Genomic DNA, 18,444 nt, shown 5'->3' with positions numbered 1-18,444 from the left:
AAAAGATCGACAGCATGGCTGACATAGCCGCTATGCCCAAGCTCAGCGTCTACGTGCTCAAGGACAGCTCCAATTCACGTTACCTCCAGGTATGCTCGAAACTTATCCGCAAAAAGCACGGTATAAAAAAAACTCGAGAAATTCTGACGAGCAAATTTTCTCAGGCAGTTCTTTTTGACTGTCCCAATTTTCAAAAACGGCGCACAAAACTTGTCAGAATGAAAATAAAATTCATAAACCTATAGGCTACCTCGGGAGGGAGTGCGCAGTTTAAGTTGGGATACCATCGCTACGCAGACCTCCGCTTTGTGAGGCTAGGGAGAGGCTCTGCTACTTGCTTCTGTTCTTTAAACACCCGTCTGGAACGCCATACTTCGTTATGCATAAGTTATACATAATTCGAGGTAAATGTGGTGACTTAGTAACATCAGTCGGTCTGTTTTACGTGCGTCCAAATCCGTTGGGAATATTTCGAACAATATTTTAGGAAGGGAAATTAACTCTGTGTTCTATTGCAGTCGTGGACAAGGGAGGAGGTAACGTCTGCTATAAAAGATAAAAGTGGACTATAGGGTCCTCTGAAACAAAACAGACCCGCCGCGGTGGCTCAGTGGCTAAGGCGTTGCGCTGCTGAGCACGAGGTCGCGGGTTCGATTGCCGACCGCGGCGGCCGCTTTTCTGATGGAGGCGAAAAGCAAAAACGCCCGGGTGTACGGGATTTCGGCGCACGTTAATGATCCCCAGGTGGTCAAAATTAATCCGGAGCCCTCCCCTACGGCGCGCCTCATCGCCTGCGTTGCATCGGCGCGTTAAACCCCACACTCAATCAATCAATCAATCAATCAATCAATCAATCAATCAATCAATCAATCAATCAATCAACCAATCAATCAATCAATCAATCAATCAATCAATCAATCAATCAATCAATCAATCAATCAATCAAAACAGATCTAATGATTTGGTGTTGCACGTATCTCACGCACCTCATCTAGACGCACCCAGGGCAAGCGGAACGTGCCGTGTGGAACATGATTCAACAACACCGAACCGCCATCCATGGCCTCTACGGCCTGTCGAGAGATATCCTGATGCAGATTGGCCAGGGAAAAGCCGTCGCCATAAACGCCCTCCTGGTATCTCAAAAAGAGGCAAGCACTTTATTTCTTTTTGAAACACTCCAATGAAAAAACGCAGCAATGTACTTACCGCAACCAAGGAAAGTTACACGCTCAATTATTCGTGTGTCGCCTTGAATAGCGTGGTGTTCTTCTCCCGCGAAATTTTTGCCAAAAGCTTGGTGTTACACAGAGACCGACCAGGCGAGCAGCGGGTTCCTGTATTAGACACGAATAAAATAACTGTTTTAAATGTTATATAATCATATTTTGTATGCCATACGGCTTCAAAACGCTAAAATGTCACAGTGATGCTCAACATTTTCAAGCGACGGCCTCCGAAATCCCGAGTAAATTGGTTCACACGTAGAACATCCAAGCAGAAATACTAATTTCAATGGCTCTGCATTGATTTCGTACGAAGTGCTGCTGGATCTCAATACATACTTCAAAGCGTAATTTTACGGAAGTTTTTCTTAACAAATCCAAAGAGGGAAAATTGAGGCTTTAATTTGGTGCACAAAATAGGCAAGTATGTTTTCGAGAAAACAGGATTGCACTAGGGTTTTCTCATAAATCGCATTTACAGTTCTTTTGAGAACGAGTGAGGCAAATCGGGTAGAAAACATTGCTTTTTCGGAAGGCGCTGAGAGATTGCATCCCTATAAGGGCAGTGAGTTTCGTCGTTGATTTGTCTCCATCACTCGCGCCTTATAGTTTTGACCAACGTTACTAGTTTATTCTAGTAACGTTGGTTTTGACCACGCGTTCGAGTCGATATGCTTGTTGAGATATACAAAATGCCCGCGTATCTACTTGCAAATGTTGTCGAAAGACGGTAGCCTTCTGCAGCCCTGTTAAATTAGTCATCGTATCTTTTAATCTTGTTTTATAGGCATGTCTTTGAGTCTACAGTTGACACTTCATGACCACAGCCATGGTCTCTGATGGGTAAAAGAATGCATGATTCGGCGCGGTTCATTCCAGCGCACCGCCGTAGAGACCACCGAAGCGAACGGTGGCGCCACCTAGCACCGGCTCAGGGAAACAAACGACTTCGCTACCCAGGGCCACTGCCACGTGGCGGCACCATGTCCGCGGCGGGGGACTTCTCGTTCGTCCATGGCTCGGTATTTCGCATTCCTGCAGTGGCTAATTTTAAATGCATAGCATTTTAGTAACTCACAATGTCACGCGGCGTTGGCGTGCCTTGTCGTAGTCCGCAGCCAGGCCACTACACTATAAAAGAAATAACAGTTTCCGGCGCCCGGTTTCGAACCCATGACGCCGCGGGCGGAACGCAAGGTGCCCGGCGCACTACCGACCGAACGCGCCTTATATCCTTCACTCATTTCTGGTTTGTTTCGAAAGTGCCACAAGTTGTCCCGCGCCTCCGAAAGATGGCGACACGGGTCCCGCGATCGAGAGATACGACTTGCCGGCGCACCCCCTCGGAAATGCTGTGCAATTGATCGTGCCCCTCGTGAGGGGGATGTCTTTTTTCCTTTGCCATCTCAGCCCATGAACTATCATCGTCTTTAAAATGAGGCATCCAGGTATTTTTTAAGAAAGGAACGCTGCAAAGATCGCGTATGTGTTGATGTTACGCCTCAGGTTTTCGTTATGTATTTTCGCTCAACTATATTCACAGGTATGAACACAACCACCAGATCTAGATGTCTCAAAATGGCTTGGGCTATATAAAAGTCACGTTCAACAATTGCTTCAAGTGTGGCCGTGTGCCTGAATCGGGGGAAGGACAGACAGACAGACAAAATTTCCGTGTTTAAGTAGCCCAGAAAAGACTATCGTCTTTAATAATTCACTTTTAAGACGCAGTAGGCATGCGGAGGGACGTACACATCGAAAAAGAGTGTCACCGTAACCGTCATCACACGAGATCAACACGACAAGTCTATATTGTAAAAGAGAACTGATGAGATTATTGAAAAGATTACTAACTGGATTTAAAATATCAGTCGCGAACCTTCCCAGCCTAAGGACAAGGCTGTCACCTGTCCCATTATTTTTAATTTAACAGAGTAAACCCTCACAACTAACGAAAGCCTGACATGTTGTCACCCCCCTCCCCCCCCATCGCAGCTATCTCCGCTGGTAACTTACCAGTCAATCAAAGCAAGTTTGGAATCGACATACAATGTAACAAGATGTTTCTTATCATAACTTGTTTAAAGAGGGCGAAAAACTGCGTAATAAAAATATTCGCAGAGTTTCGGTCGGAAGAAGTAGCTCTATATAAGGGAACTGCGCTGGTTAGCCTGTATCCTACCCATACATCGTCACGTGTCTGAAGGTTATATACCACAAGTCCCTTGTTTTTGTCAGCTAGATTAATCGAATCATGGGAGTGTTGAGAATCCATGCTAAGCTGGCTTACCATGCTCGTCTTACATTCTAGACATCAGAGGATCGATTCCCAGGACATATTTATCCTTTTGCTTAAGGGGTTGCCAAAACATTACCGAAGGGAAACTTACAATGCAAACATGGGCTTTAGTTAAACAGCGTCAAAGGGACACGAAACGGTAGCAGTCTAACGAATACAAGAGCCAAAGGCACACAAACGGCAGTCCATCCCACGTCACGGCGGGACGTTCACTTGCGGCCGGGATCTGTCGATGCTGCTAGCGGCTCAGCATTAGCTGACTGGGGATTTCCTTGGCTGACGAATGCCCGCTGAAGGTCGCTCCGCTGACCGCCCGCCGAAGCGGAACCACCGCGGCGTTTTTGTAGTGTTCAACGTAGTTCCCACGCGCCTTCTACAATCAGATCATCCCTGATGTCAGCCGATAGATGGCGCTGGTAGCAGGCGCGTGGTTGGAACAGCCAAGGTAACCAAAGTTGGAACAGCCAAGGTAACCAAAACAGAGGCAAGGCAGATTGAAACGAATAAATGGAGGGAAAAAATGGAAGCTAAAACATCGTTAGAGATGTACAGGGCTGAGAAGGTGAACATCAGAAAGGAAAATTTCTATGATAATTCCCAGGGCAGTGCTTTGCTTTTTGAGGCTAGAGCAGGTTGCCTGCGAACTAAGAGTTTTGTGGGGAAGTATTCACAAAATGATGGGGTATGTGTGGTCTGCGGAAATGAAACAGAAACTATGCGGCACATAGTGTTAGAATGTGAGGGTATCCATCCAAATCTACATGAAGGGAAAATTGGGCTTCCAGAAGCCCTAGGATTTAAGGGTATCACAGAGGAAGTTAACTTCAAGGCTGTCGAGGGGACGAAATGAAGATTTGAATGCTCGTGGACGAAAAGCAGAGAGGGGAATATTGCCTAGGACAGTTACCACCTGTAACAGGGAAAAGAAAGTATTTCGGGCCTAATAAGCTTTAGTGCCTGCCATAATCAGCGCTAGTATTAAACCAATAGTGTAAAACATGGTTATATTAGTCCGTTTTGGTAAGATGACATGTCATCACCCCGCTTCAAAAGGGGAAACCAATAGGAATCATCATCATCATCATGGTAGTTTGACTGGCGCAACACCAGAGTTCATAGGCGAGACCCCCTACAAACTCAGTGACTTCACATTCATTGTTCATTTGAGCTGCCGTGACAACCTTGCCATCAACACAACATAATATTTCACCTGCTTCTTAGACTTTGATATGGCGACCATTTCCTGGCCAATCTCTTGGCCTCGGCAACACCAGGTTTTTCGCCTACCTAGTAAACTAACGCTTTCGCAGTGAAATTGGAAAGCATAAGTTAGCATCGCAAGCAAAAAAGGAACATGCCAATAATTGAAGCAATTATCTACATCCCAGCCTACATTCGGTTGTATATAGGCTGGTTATAAAAATGTTTGTTAACCACATACGCGAGTCTTTGCATTTCGAAAACTCAAAGGAAAAGAACAGATTTAGGAAAGGCTGCTCAGTATTGAATCAAACGTATGCCATCAAGCTGTTAATAGATAAATGCCCTCCGTATAAAAATACCTTTGCATGTCATTTTTAGGCCACGAAAAAGATTCATTTATTAGAAGTCCTGATTGAGGCATTGAGGGGTACTGTGGAGAGGTACACTCGTCTCTCGGACGACATATATAAAGAATGCACGCGCAAGGTAACGGCTCATAAAGCAGTACGAAGTTCCTAGGAGAATAGCGTCATGCACGCGGCAGCGTAGCACCTCAGATACGTGCATCGTTCCCGGAGGGGAGGGGATAGTTAGGAATCTCGGTTGTGAGAAGTCAAGGGTACGAGCAAAAAAAGAATATTTGAACGACTTGAGATTTCCGGATGGCATCTTGTTTAGCGATTCAGAAGTAGACCTACAAGGGAAGATTCGGGCTGTTCACTAGGAAACCGTTGTAGTAGGATTAATGTATCACATCAGAGTAATGTAAATAAACACGCACAATGCACCGACGTCACCCTAGGCAGTGAAATACTAGAAGAAGGGGATCAATATAATCATCTTGGATAAGTTGTAAGGGTTCATCCCAACCGCGAGAAGGGATAAGGCGTACAATTACTATGTCCTGGACAGCATTCAGCAAACACTATAATTTAACAAAGTGAAAGGCAGTTCTGTTACTTAAAATAAAGGCATGCAACCCATGCGAGCTCGCGTTGATGACTTCTCGCGAATGAACTTTGACACTTTCTAAGAAACTTCAAAGGAAACTTAGGTCCGTGAAACGAGCCATGTAAAGAATGTTTACACGAGTAACACTTAAATGTAGGGCACGAGCACCTTGGGTTATTCATCAAATTTGGCGGAAGGTATCTCACCTCAAATTAAAAAATATAAAAGTCGAGTTGGGCTCGACATATATGAAGGGGAAAAAAACAGTCGTTGGAATACTACAACATGCAGTGGATGACGAAAGACAGGACTTGAAGTAGGAGAATGCTGATAACCCAATGTACAAATCAGGAAAAAACTGATATCTTGTATGGACAAAGAAATCTCAACTATGAGCAGTTGGAAATCCAAAAGACAGGTCTTCACCTTGAGGTAGCAATAACAATGCTGGCGATGATGGTTGCAATTATATTTAGATCTATGCATTTGTGTGTGTCACGTGTACACGTGTGCGCATTTGCATGAATGCGTGCCATCATGGTTTATGTTCGCATTATTTTAAAGGGAAGCTTTCTATGCCTAAATGATGGCTCCGGGTTTCGAGCCAAAACGCACTGAGAAAAGCGAACTTTAAACACACTGCATGAAAGCAATGATTAAGGGGAAATACATTATCTAAACTTGGTTGTACTTTGGCTTTGGACTTTGGTGGCGTTGCGTTCGTCGTTGGCGTCGGGCTTTGGAGGTGTTGAAGTAGACTTTGGCTTTGGGCTTGGGCAGTTAGGATTTTCAGCAATGGGAGAGTGTAATTAGGACTTTGGCTCTGACTCAGGTTTCATGAGAGAAAACTTCGCGTTTAACCACTTTTTTCTAAGAAAACGAATTTAATTTTTCTCGAATGTTTGTGTGCTGTTTGCCTACACCTTCAAAACCTAAACTACAGAGGTGTGATCCCAGCGATTACTAAGTGTAGTGTTTCGGCTGTGTAAACTTCTCGGGTTCAATGTTCTTTCTTGTTTTTCCCCACCAGGCAACCACTTTCTGCGCGAATACTCAAGTTGGAGAGTTCTACTTTGCAAGGGACCTCATGACCTCTTACATGTTCGGAGCTTACATGAGCCGCCAAATGAATGGACGCATACGACACGGCATCGAAAAAGTGTGGGTGGTTTCTTCCAGCTAGGAGTTTCTCTCCAGTGTGTTAAATCGAAGCAAGGAGGATATATTTTGCATACTTTATTCATCGATACTGCGTAACATGACTGCCACTATACTTTATTAAACTAACACCAACATGTATAGGCAAGGTGCAATGATGCGCGCCGAGCACTCCTTTTGTAAGGATGACACAAGTACCTGCCGTTGTTTCGAAAACTGCGTAGGAAACAGGACTACTCGTCAATTGCTACATACCTTTTATTCGGTTCTTTGGAACATTGTATATTGTCTAAAATTCCTGAAGTTCACTTTCAGCTACAAACCCACCTCTTGGGGTTTAAAAACAAATGCTCAGGACGGCTTGCGATGGTGATGCTCCCCCATTTATTTTAAATAAAAGGCCATTGCTGCTTTACACATAAGACTTCCAACAACATAGCGAGGACGCTGTATGTACGAAAGGTAAACAAGAGAAGGTCACATTTGTGCCATCAATGAGGCTATACACAACACTGCGGGGTACAAAAAAAACTCCTTTGGAAGGAATTTACCTATTACAAATACATGAGCCATTCGGAAGACACTTCCGCTTTATGAGCAGCATTGAAGGACCGGCGAGTAGAGGAAAAGTTGGCGGGACTTCTTGGCGCGAGAAAATTCCTCACAGAAAGAGCGAGAACTACTCGGTCAGGAAGACTGTGAGCACAAGAATGCGGCATCTCTGTGGCAATGTCTGAACCTCATCTAGATGGCGGACCTAAAAGGTTGAATTGAGGGGGGGGGGTAAATTTTACAAGTCATTAGAATATATCGCACCTACTCGCGATTTGCAGATAAGATTGTAGTGTTCAGTGGGAGGATCACCGCCAAACAATCCAGCAGGAACCATAGGCTGAGCTCTCGGCCCTAAGCTTAAGGATAATTATTAGAAAACCAGAATTAGTATTAAACTCACATGCAATAAGACTCCCCTTCGGCTTAGGTAGTATACCACAGTATATGAACATATACCTCTGGGCATGGAAGTCTGCTTACATGGCTTAATGTATGCGCAATTTTTCTTGTGTTCAACTTTACGCCTCCCGCGTTTACGGCTTGTTGGCGCACTTACCACATCGGTTGCTCTCATCCGGCGTTGAAACTGGCGGCACACCCAACATCGCATCATTTTCAATTTCGTTGGACGGAAAACGTTTCTCCGACGTTTCCTACGAGCATCAGGCACTCTGACAGCTTCTCCTCGCCCGAAATGAAACCACGAGCTGTGAAATACCGCAAAACTTCAAATAACACCGGGCAAACAGACTGCTGAGCCTGGCGCGCTATGAAGTCACGAGTCAGGTGGTACCCGGCCGCTCCGACTGACCGAAGGCAATCTAGCGTTCTGCCTGGCGGGCTTGAGAGCCACGGGTCGCGGAATCCTCCAAGAGAGCCAACAAACGCAATCACAAAAGACGGCTTCGCCGGGCGCACTTTCAGACCCGAGCCACCCCATCTCCTGACACCTTCAACGAACATCAGGCAAACTAACGTCTCCACCTAGCGCGCTAAGATATAGAGACAGAGAACAAACTTTATTGAAGGATAAAAAAGGGGAAAGGGATCGAGAGGGCAGGGAATCATAGTGGGGGGGCCTCTGATTCGACAGCCCTCTCCAGGGCCACCGGACCAAGATGGCCTGCACTACAAGACCTGGAGTGGCCAAGGCTGCCTCCAATATCTTAGTTCAGTTATTCGTATATGCGTTGTCCTCTGGTGGCCAGATAACCGTGCACACCCAGATGGCGTACTAGAGAGTAGAGCGTTTAGCATGGAGTACCCTGGGAGGGAAGGGAAAGCCACGGCGATGAAATATGCAGTGGGTGAGGTATTCTGCAAAGATGTTAAGGTGGAGAGGGAGTGGAAGAATGGTCGAGCAGGGTACCAGAAAATGTGAGTTTCCGTGAACCTGGCTCGGAAGATGTCCCGTCAGGACCTTAAAATCCGTACCGCCGTGCTGTTCCGAACAGCTCGCGTTGAGTTCAGTAGAAAGTTTAGGCTTCATCCGGATGGCTCACACAGTCGGAAAGCGAGTATTACGGGCAAAGTTTCAGCCTTCCCGATTCTATGACCCACTATCGCTACGCTGCCTTGGTGAGTGTCTCGATAGTAGAAAATAACACAAATTGCACCCCGTGCTTGAGCCACAAAGTGTTGTGCCCGCATTTCTCTTTTATTTCTGTTGATGGAGTCAAATGCCACTCTGAACCAACATTCGCAGTGAGAAGCCTAAACCGTCAAAATTATAGCTGAACTCTGCACTGTAATGACCGACGATTTTACAACCGCAGGAGAAATCACCATAGCCATCGCTTCCACTGCTGCTAAAATTTATATCTGAATGTCACGGAGACTCAAGCTACCTGTCGGCATTGCACCACCGGCTTCATCGCACTCTGGCTTTCCACATCCTACAGTTCAGCCTGAATTCCCTTGACCCCTCGGCATTATCTGTAGCTCAGAGCATGCCTGTCTCGCATATCTACTAGGAATAGCCCTCAAGCATTCTTTCTATTCTTTCGTTCTTAAGCCGGGTTTCACATGCGCGCGTGACAATTTGCGCTCATACGATGCTTCAACGCCGGATTTTTTAGGCGAAAGCTCAAGATTTCTGTTTGAAGCACACCGGTTCTGAGGTGCAGAAAACGTCAGGTGCAGAAAATAGGAGCCTGAGCCGAACATTGCGCGTCAAGGAAAGGGGTACAGCAATGCTGGGAGGAGGTCGGATGAGGGCTCTGAGAAAACGCGGTGGAGCGCGCGCCGGTGCGGAGCGTTGGCCGGGGATCATATGCTTGGAAAGTGAAACAGCGGAGCCGAAGGACGACGGGGTACATCGAGAAGCGCGTGTCTCCGCCGACAACTATTATGTTCAAACCCTTTAAAAACATTGTTGGGTTCCTCTGTACATTGCATATGTACATCTTTTTTGGTTTAACTTAATAGAGGCTTTAAAGGAGCCATGAAGAGACAATACAACTTTGTTTAATTTGAAAGAACTAGGATTCAGTATCTCACTCAGCTCCATTACAGCCACAAAATATGCTTTTTTTAACGGAAAAAAGCAAGAAGTATTTAAAAACTTTCGAATTTTGCGCCACAGTGACGTGTTATGAGCAAGAATGACGTCACACGGGCCAACAATGAAACATAATTTTCAGTGCGTTAGCTGCACGTTAGCATTCAAGTGATACGGTCAAATGGAACTAGAGGCCCCATTACAGACGCCCAGTCATGTGTTGTCGCGACAGGTCAGTTAGACGGCCGCCAATCGCACAAACAAGGTTCCGTGACGTCATAGAAAAGTTGCGGGAAATTGGCTAGGGGGTCGCGACTGCTTCACGCGTTTTCTTTCATATCTCCGTTATTTGTTCGAAGATTGCGATAATATTGGTATCATTGTTATCGGGACTAAGCAGTCTTCCTAATAAACCCAACTTGTATTTTGTCTTCATGGCTCCTTTAAATACTTAAAAAACAAAAACCATCGTGGAAGAACAAAAAAAAGTTCCTGCGTTTTCGCAGCCGCCCCTTTCCATAGGGGCGATTGCCCGTGCAAGCCTGGTGAACTTCCCACGCGTTGTAGTCCCACACAAGGGCCCAGCTCCAGGCCGGGGAGTCGCTTGTACATATTTTACCGGTACGTTCCCGGCGTCACCAAGGCACCCGAATGCCCATGGTGCCTTCCACAGCCATGGTGGACGCTCAACTCGCAACCGCCTGTGGCAGGACATGCCGCCAGACTCTTTCATCCCCCGCAATGGCGCAAGGCGGCATGGTGGGCGGGGCCCCGCCAGATAGACAAGGGTCAGGGGCCCCTCGCAAGCGTAAAGGCAGATTTCCAGACGTGAATTCCCATTTGAACGGTCCGAACTCGACCAGGGCCGCCTGTACCCAATAAAGAAACCAGTGGGTGCCCGGGTACCTCTGAGCCATGGCTGCGGTAAAAGTTATGACCCCTTCCACCGGGGCATCTCCCGACGAAGTCGGGGAACTTCCCAACAACTGTTCTCCTTTGCAGGGGGTGCTTGTACCAATTTTGACTGGTTAGTGCCCAGCGGTACCCAAGCACCTCCCACATTCTTGTACCCCATGGTAAAAACCGACGTGGTGAAACGGTTTCCAGTACACTGGATCCCGCGTAGGGGGGTGCCTGTCCCCATTTTGATTCTGGTGGGTGACCAGCGGCCCCAGAGGAACCTACCACGTCTGCCGCAGTGGTAGGTAGTGCGTGTTCAATCCCTTTATCCCCTGCCGAGACAGGGGGCGCTTGTACCCTTTGAACTGATGGGTGCCCAGCGGACCCAGACTCCGCCCGAAGGGGTTCGAAGGACCTACAACCTGGCCCCCAATGGCTGCTTGCGGTCAAGTCGAAGCGTTTGTTCTACCGTTGAGACAAGCTACGCTACGGGGACGCTTGTACCCTTTAAAGAAACCGGTGGGTATCCGTCGGCCTTACAGTAACAGTGTTTTAACACTCCACCATCGCTGTCGGATTGTTTCATGCGCCCGGGTGCACGTTTCCTATGGCCAGGGTGATTCCGAGAGCTGCGAAATTCGTGAGAGGGTGTCCTGTTGTCGGCCTGGTGGCGATTTTGAAGTCGTCTTGTGGCAGGGTAGGGATTGTTCTATCGAAGGTTTGTTGCTGATACAGCCTTGCTTGCATGCGAATTGGTGGTTTCTTCCTTCATGAGATGCTTTTCCCTCAAGCGTTCCTTGGATTTTTTCTTCATTCGTTCTTGCTTGGTCCCAGCCAGCGTCGTGTTTGCTCTCCTTCATAGCGTATGCTGGCACATCGTTGAGGAAATGGCGAAGCGACGCCATTCGTGGCTTTAGGTTCATTGCGGCCCCTGGGGTTGTTGGTAGATCGGATGCTGCAGCATCATGGATTTCACGGCGCAGCCTGGGCCGACGAACGTGTAGGTAGTCCGCCAAACAAACTGCCCCTGCTGTAATCGTCTTTGAAGTGCAAAACAATGGTCTTTTGTGTACTGTATCCTCGAAATACGTGTATCCCAAGGATGAAGTACAGGGGATCATCTTTGGATATCCACCGCGCTCACCATCGGAAGACACCATGAGAGGCCTTAGAGTCCAGACGTTAAACAACAAAAACTCCGAAGCCCACATGTCAGCGCAGTCGAAAACAGCACTTGCTTTACACGGAAATGCCTCCATTTCATACCCGTTTGCCTCTAATGCTCCTTCTCTCCCGTCTCGCTCGTTCCACGGTAAATACGCTAGACGTTTGCTCAAGTACATTCGAATTTACCACGTCCACTACTCCTAGCGCGTATCACGCGCCACCTGCCCGATCGTTTCGTTACTGTTGCTATTTGACTTCTTCGGGTGCCGCCAGGAGGAGCTAGTCCCCGGGCAAGCGTAATTCTGAGGTGCTAGTGTCGCGGACACGCGTACTTTTTGGGTGTATTTTTTATTTAATCATGCAACCACTGAATTGAATTGAATGACATTTATTAAGATGGGGGAGGCCTCATGGCCGTAGTTGCGGAAGGGGAAGAAGGGCGGAGAGGGGGAGGTGGTCACTCAATATGTTTAATCAAGCATCCGTGGATTTTTTTAAAAAAAGTATTGTTTAATAGCAAATCGCACTCCTTTACTGATGTTTTGCCTCACATATGCGTAATGTCTTGTTCTTACCGAACAATGTTGGCAAGTTTGACCATTGGCACACGATGTAGATGTTTAGAGATGGCTATGCCTATACAAACCAATCACTCAGCATCTGCCTTAACTTTGGCGAGGCAGCTGTATAGAATAACAGACAGGCAGCCTAAGAGACCAACAGACAGGCCGAAATTTCCGCGTTCAAGTAGTCCACGGTGTAAGAAATAGTTTAGGTGCGGTGCGGACTTGAGACCGGATTTTGGGCAAATGCCTGTTTTGTTCCTTGCGCTCCTATCGCCCCAATTTTGATATATGAGCCCGAATTAGAGGTTAAGAATGGCTTTTATGGTGTTTTATAGTCCCTATAAAGCCTATCTTGGCGTTTGTGCCTAAATCCTATAAATGCCTTTAAATGCATATTTTTAAAATCGGTGCCTACAGGAACACTATTTGGCCCCAAGTTTTGCTTTCCAGGGAATTTAGAGATCGTTATTCACGTTACCGGGCAGCACTGAGTGTTCGGAAATCTCTTAGGCCCTCTACTTCTCTAGTTCAATCAACTTCCGAAAATAACCGCGAACAGCTGTAGAATGGGACGCCCACTCTCAGTGACAACAAGGACAATTCTGAATAAAAAAATCTGTAGGTGGTGCTAGTTTGTTGTTTTTACAATTTTCACAGTGATTCCTAGACTAAGTTCCGCGTGTTTTCTAAACAGGTTTCTCCAACATCCTCCCTCGTTTCTAGAAGCATACTGGAACCCAACTCTCTCCAAATCTATTTTCAATGCAAGGGTTGGACATCGAATGCGTTTTGATGAGAAGATCATTATTATATTGAAGTGCAAGCAGCTAAACATCACTGCAGTTCCTTACGCCTTACAATTCACACTGCCGGCGGGCTGTAAGACCTGAAATATTTCCCATAAAAAATTTGTTCCCATAAAAAAATTGTTCGGCTGCTAAAATCTATTTGAAAAACGCACTCGAAATGTGTGGGAGTGTATTTGGCTGTATTGGGACCACTTGCCTGAACAATTTGGATAATATCATTGTATATGACAAAATTACTCGAGTTGTACCTAACTGTCCTTATGTAAGGGCGTGGTAATGTCTTGATAAATCTTCGTCAGTGTTGCGTTTAGTGTCTGCGCCTGTTTATGTTGTGTCGTAATTAAAAGAACCCTGCAACTTTTTTTCAGCTATTATTGGAAATAACAAGTGCTTTCAGAACGTACTTTCAGAAGGCGCATGACAAAATATTTCGAGTCCTATATACGTATATATGATGGCGTTTTCGATGTGTGCGATGAACTAGGTGTGTCTAGGTATATATCTACTCAAAAACACACACCCGCACATGCGCACGCACACAAAAAATATTATGTACCCCTGCCCCATAACCACATTTTTTCTGATACTCCACCGTTAACACTACCCAGAACTCCCCTTGATAATCTGTCGCCAGTAACTTATTGTATTGGTTATTTATTCACCTTCAAATTAAACAAAAAACATTTGTTACGGGACAGGCAACAAAAAACAAAATTAAATTGTACAAGCACATAATGTGTCAGTATTAGTGAAGATCGAAATTAGATTATCGTAAGCCAATGCCCATATGAAAGAAGAACAACAATAACATTATCAAGTATTTGTATTCCGTAATGTTTTGCGCTAGGTTAAATTACACCGCAAACATGCCAGCACACGAGGAAACACCAAAGTGTACTGCCCTCCCCCACTCGCATAATATAATTATAGACGCCCGCGAACCATTTTGTTATGCCATTTGTGGAAAACTGCGACCGGGAAGGGGACTCACTTCGGACCATATTTACGCCTACGTTAAGCAGAATTGAATAAGCCTTTTTAGGAAAACATTTCTAGGGCGTACACATATTCGCATGTCTTCAGGCCCAAAGTACCCAGTGTGCTTATCCGCTTTTGAAACGGCAATTCGCTCGCACGACGCATGAGAACAGCAATGACAATTTCCCGAGGACGTTAGGTAGCAATAAATAAAGTAATGAAAGGATGCAACAACGCCCATACAGCTTTGTGAGACGTGACTTCCTCTTCACGTTGCACACCATCCGTGGTATTCTGGCCCATGGCATGGGTTTACTGCGCTTAGACCGTCGAGTAAATTGAATGTAAGTGCAAGATTTTTACACTAAAGCCAATAAAGCTGTGTGCTGTAATTAAGGCTCCGGGACACTCCCAAGCGTTCAGGGAAAGCCACACGCAATATGGCACAATCCTACTTCTGCAGCAGCTTGGTTACATCAGTGCCATATATAGGCGAGAACGAAAGGCGCTGGGGCGCCGAACAAGATGAGTTCGCCTTGCCGGGTGCAGTGTCAACACCTAAACAATTTCTTGCACCGTTCGTAACCCATTTCTTGCAGCGTGAAGTAACCGTGAAGTAACCAAAGAAAGCCTGTCGTCTTTAAAAATTATTTCGTTATCTCATTTCTGACAGCGTGGTGGCCCTCCGGGAAAGCGGCATGTCGGAATACATGCAGTCGCGGGACATGGATCCACTGGAGCGCTGCGCGGTTGCTGAAGAACAGGAAGAGCTGAAACTGCGGGAAATGGCCTCCATCTTCTATCTCTACGCGTTCTCCTGTGCTTTGTGCGGCGTGGCTTTCTTAGCAGAGCTTGCCATTCATTTCTTGGTCACGGGCAGTCCTCACAGACACAGTGTTTCATTGCAGGTCCCGAGTTGGAGAATGTAGCCATCGTAATTGAAGCTCATAACGCCATGGCCACTTGCAGGCATGGTGTTGTGTGCTGCCGTGACTAGACTGCCAATAACTTGCCTCAGATGTGTTCCATAGAGCTTAAGGTAACAGTAAATAGTCTTTGGAAACTCATAAGCGCTTGCCTGACAAATTGGTTTTTAAGCGCGCGCAGAATTTTCAGTCGCAGAAAGGGCGATGACCAAGAGCTGCAAAAGTAAGGGCGCAGCGCCCTAATCATTGTTCATACAAGCTATTCACGAACGCAATGGTTATTCGCATAACCAGCTCTCTGGACTTTGAACAACCACGCCAGCAAGCTTCTCTGAAAAGAAATATGAGATAATTTCGCACGCCGTCACAGTGGTTCCTTAGCGCGCCAAAGGAGTCCACAATGCTTCCCCATTTGAATCACACAAGCACACTTTTTCCAGCCGGTACCGAAGGGATAATTGGAAAAAATCTGGGTCAAAAAATAAAGGAAGCGTACTTGAGGTACTTGACATTTTACGAAGCAATCACTTTCTCTGTCACTCCACTCGGGTATTAAAAAACATGCGTAAAAAATTGCGCTCATAAAATTTAACGGGTGGACTAATGATAGTCACGAAGTAATGAAACATAATGGTAAAAAACACGTGGAGGAGCACTGTACAAACTACGTAATAAATAACACGTAATAACAAGAACGCGTAATATTAAATTACGGAATATTAAGAGGGAAGCAGTTATACCTTTCTTAGTAAATTATTATTGCTGGAGCAGGTCATTAAAAGAAAATCCAAAGGAGTTCCTATGGGCTCGGCGGCATTTGATAAGTAGCCTTAAATCTGAGCACTAAGCTACCCCTGTCACTAAAAGAATACATCACCAATCAATAATTCCAATGATTACAAATGAAGCGAAAACTTCTGGTTTAACTAGGCACCTTGAGAGGATGCGTCGGGCGGCCTAACGTAATATGGGGAAAAGAACACTTGGGGTAACACCAATTCGTCACAAAACAGTGCCATGAATTTGCGAAACAACAAGACCCGAAGACATTGCAGCCCAAATTAAGCGGCTGGACAGGTCATGTAATGCGCATGACGGACAAGTGGTGGACCATCCGTTCATTGATGTGGCTGGCAAGGGGCGATAAACAAAACAGGGAGAACCAATGTCCCAGTGGTGAGCTAAAATACGAATATTTATGGAGATGGTAGGCTCAGAATCCCAGTGACAGTAGGGGTTGGAAAACTCTTCAGCGGACACATTTGTCCTAAAGGGGATGCCAATAAGATGTTGATAATACCGATAACACATTTATAAACAAGCGCAACTAAAACAAAATAAGTTCTGAGACCCCATGCACTATAGTACTAAGACGAACGCCGCAAGAGGTGACAGTGGGGTATTGCTATGCTAATCTCTGCCTTCGTTGCTCAATAAATTTGTTATTTCCGCCGAAGACACCCTTCAAATGCATGGCTTAACGCGCAGCCACATCGCGATGTCGTATACCTACGCAAAAAACTGAGCTGCGCTCAGTTTTGTAGAACTGTTTCCTCCGCACTATTAACAGCGCTCGCTTACGGAAGGTAAAACGGTAGCCGCTTATTCCCTTTCCCGTTACACGCAGCACAAGGTGGATTTTTGGTTGACAGCAACCAAGAATGATTAGGCAACCGTAGCATTAAAAGCAGTCGTTAAAAATCAACAGGAAGACATTTTTTCTTTATTTCTGTGATCGTACTTCATTCATTCATATCGTTCAAGTGATGGTCCAAAATATCACGTTGAAAGGTGCTGGCGTAAAAGGAACTTCGGCCACAGCTAATTATGCTGCTTGTTGCGCCTCGGATACATTGAATATATGGAAGTCGAGCTTCTAGCAAAAGGCGTTCCCGTATGAAGGGGAATGCGGAGGTGCGCCTGAAGCACTCACGTTCCGTTCGAAGTATAAAACTACCAAGAAACTGGCACTACTGTAGGTAGAAAAGCAGTAGTAATCTTCGTTGTTTCGCACACACGAATAATTATTAGGAAAGTTACACAACGTATATATATATATATTTATAAGTATGTAGCAGTTACCGCAATATTACTGACATGATAAAAAATTTATCTGGTGCACATTTATTATTGTTGAACTATTCAGAGGTAAAGTCTGCGCTTCGTTAAAGTAACTAATTGCAACAAATTGAGATTACCTGTTAAGTGTCGGCATCATTTATTTTCACAAAACGCTGACGTCATGTGGCTGGCACGATGCCTAGCTTGTCAGAATTAGTGGCGTAATATAATGCTTAAATAACAGTAGTTACGTCTCTTCTGTATGCGTCATGCAAGCGCCGTAAGGCATTAGAACTGATAGAACTGGTGGAGCGTGCGGGTTCGTCATCCCCATCCTGGTCCCAGCGTCGCATCGCATCGGTATGGACGTTGCCGCCAGGGATTTTGAAGCCGCGCCGGGCAGCCCCAGCCCAGCAGAGACCACCACAAGACGATGTCCCCTGCCTCGTGTCCCCAGCCCGAAAGACCCAAGTGACGACAAGCCGAGATGAGCCGTGACCATACAAGCCGAAGATGGATTCCCCCGCCCTTCCGTCCGACGTGGCCTTAGGACCTTTGGCGCTTCGTCGCGGCTGAAGCCATTGCTGTTGCTGGGCCAGGCATCAATCAACACCATCATCGTCATTCGTGGCGGCAAGCGATTCGTCTGCATTTCTCATCGCACACTCATCCGCATTCATTCGCCAACGGGCGTCGGCGTCGACCGGGACAGTCGTCTTCGACCGGCGGGGTGATGTCACGGGACGTAGCGGACAATCCCCGTGGCGCCATGGCCCACCACCAAGGATGGTGACGACGAAGAAGAGCTGTGTGCGCCGCGCTGCCAGGCCGGGCTCCGTTTTGGCATTATGTAAATAGTTCTTTAACCATTATGTAAATACATCGCTTCGTCGCTACATGGTCCATGTCATCTGCCGCCACGTAACAATATCGAGCAGGGAAGTTGCTTAGGATTGCTATTTGTCGGGAATATCCATATATTGTAGAAAGTGCTACAATTTCCAAACTCCGAAATAACTGAACTCTGGTCTCCGTCTAGCCTTCAGCGAACTGTGAAAGTTGGGAAGCAAATCAACACTGTACTAGAAACGATTTCTAAATGTGCATGGGCGTACCAACTATATTTTTTCCCAATTAAAATTTTA

This window comes from Haemaphysalis longicornis, unplaced genomic scaffold (assembly GCF_048455015.1).
Source record: "Haemaphysalis longicornis isolate Haplotype H1 unplaced genomic scaffold, Haemaphysalis longicornis Haplotype H1 scaffold_9, whole genome shotgun sequence".
Classification (NCBI taxonomy): Eukaryota; Metazoa; Arthropoda; class Arachnida; order Ixodida; family Ixodidae; genus Haemaphysalis; species Haemaphysalis longicornis.
Note: the sequence above shows the minus strand (reverse complement) of the source record.